Here is a 2,627-nt window from a genome sequence, read left to right on the forward strand (position 1 = left end):
CAGGTGGTAAACAGTGAGGCAAACCAGTCTGAGACCTATCTCATGAGCAGGTTGCAGTGGTTCCCAAAATCATTTTATATTTTGTACTAGATTTTATGAATCTCTTTTGGAAGACAGTGAGGAAAGTATAATAAATAATAAATGAAAGGAGTGGCAAAATCAGCTAATAAACACATAAAGTCATTGAATATATTTTCCCATCTTCCCTAATTTTTTGTAATTCAAGTCAACTGTAGTCATCATTTAGTTATCCCCTAGGGGGGAAATGAATATGTTTTTACTTGATTTTGGATGATGGGGGGGGGGGGGTTGAAATTAAACCAACAAAATGGGATGGGCATAAACATGTATGTATACGGACTATATGATATCTTACTACTACTTGCCTACTTTCAACTGTTTCCTGCTATCTGTACTAGTTCATTAGCACAGTCCCCACAATGGAAGATTTCCCCCTATCTCATAGGAAGGATATCTTATGCCCATCTGAGGCAAGGACTCTAAAAAAAAAAGACATTTCTATCCTGCAGGAAGTGGACCATTCAGTTAAATACTTTTGCAAAAATATAGCAGGTGTATTATATATATATATTCCAGTTGTAAATAAATTCTGTGATTTCAAGAACCTTATAGCATAACATGTTGATAAGTTTTTAAAAACCTTGTATTACAAAGCTGGTGTTTAATATACCACAGTAATATTTGCCTATTAAAGTCTTCATTGTAATGGGTTCTACTGATTTTGTTATTCTTTAAACTAAATGCCAGCCATAAGGCAGAAGTGGGCAGGAACAGATGGAGGGTTAATTTTTTCAAACCATATTTGAATCAAACAGCATTCCTTATATTTCATAGCCTGATGTAGATTTTGTAAATTATAAATGATAACTTTATGCCAACACAGTGATCTGGTTGATATAAATTAACGTAATGATTGTGTAACATAGAAAACAGAGAAGTCAATCCATATGTTAGTACTGAAAGAGATTATTGAAGTTTATGGCTTTCACCTATAAAAGACAGAGCTATTTGTTTTGAAACATATAAAACTATATATAAATCCCACTTCCACAGCAAGCAACATACATTTATGCAGAATAATTGAGAGTATTTCCTATACAACGTCTTAATACTGTTTATAGTAGAGGATGGTACTGAATGTCTTTTGTATAATTCTCAATGTCCATCATATGGCCTATCAGTGATGCCTAGAAATCTTATAAGTCACAATTGACAATACATTTCTGTATGGCTAAAAAAGCTGAAGTTGTCAGCAATGTAGTGATAAAAAGTTACAACTGTAATTTTAGCTTGTTTGTAAAAAGCAACCATAACATGGCAGCTTTAATCAATGTCTTTGTCCCAGACAAATCCCCCCATCCTGCAATGAAGACACTAGACAGCCATACTTGGGTTTAACTAGTTTATTTAGATGGTGGATCTACATTATAAGGTGTTGCATATTTAAGGGCAGGCAACTCCACTTTGAGCAACTCCACCCTGCCTCCAAATTCAGAAGGTGATTATCCATAGGATGACTTATTACAAGCCCCAGCCAATTCTGTATTTAAGAAAAATTACTAATTTTAAAATCATTAAACAGACATACCTACAGGTTTATTACATCACACTGTAAACAAGTCACAGCTGATTTATGGTGACCCCCATGAGGTTTTCAAAGCAAGAGACATTTCAGAAGTGGTTTGTCATTGCCTGACTCTCCATCATGACCCTGAACTTCCTTGGTGGTCTCCCTTCCAAATACTGACCAGGGCCAACCCTGCTTAGCTTCCAAATTCTGATGAGATCAGACTAGCCTGGGTTATCCAGGTTAGGGTAAACCATACCTAGCCACAAACATTACAATTCACGTCCCCTAAAACTCTCATAACCTACCATCACCAAATTCTAAGTCCATAACTTACAGTAGTTTTTCATAAAAATTCCATTATCTGTTTTTTGCACATCCTGGTAGGCTTTATAATTCCAGTACACCGTACATAACTTCCAAGTCTCTGCAAATTGAACAGGGTCCATCCTTTCCAAGTCCACATGTACCCATATGGGGATATCTTATTCCTTTTCCGTATGTACCATACTTTATATAGCCACAGTCCCAAGGATGGCACTGAATGATCCTTCCATTTCCATGCCAAAATAATTATGTCTGCAGTGACCAGCTGTAGTAACAGATGTCTTTGACGCAGACCCATACTATTAGGGCAGTCATTCAACAAACCTTTGGTGTGCAATTAAAGGTATGTTGTATAATAATTTAAATTTCCTTATGCACACTGTTCCAATATTTTTGAACTATTGGACAAGCCCACCAGAAATGGGGGAAAATATAAAAAGAGAAAGGAGCAAGGAACTATAAAGGAGGGGAAAGAACAGACAAGGGTAAAGTTTAAGCAGTTGAATATTTGAGAGGGAGAGGGTCCCATTGCATACTTGCTTAATGAAGTTCTCCTCTGAAGAAAGGCTAAAAGGTAAATAAAGTGCATTATTCAGTTGGAGGTACATTGAGTACCATCTGAAACTTTTCCAATGTAAAGCTAGAGCTTGTACACGTTCTGCTCAAATGATGTGGGAGGCACTTTTGCTTCAATCAACTACCCAGAAATGGG

This window comes from Gekko japonicus, unplaced genomic scaffold, assembly GCF_001447785.1.
Source record: "Gekko japonicus isolate JY-2015 unplaced genomic scaffold, Gekko_japonicus_V1.1 scaffold770, whole genome shotgun sequence".
NCBI classification, from domain to species: Eukaryota; Metazoa; Chordata; class Lepidosauria; order Squamata; family Gekkonidae; genus Gekko; species Gekko japonicus.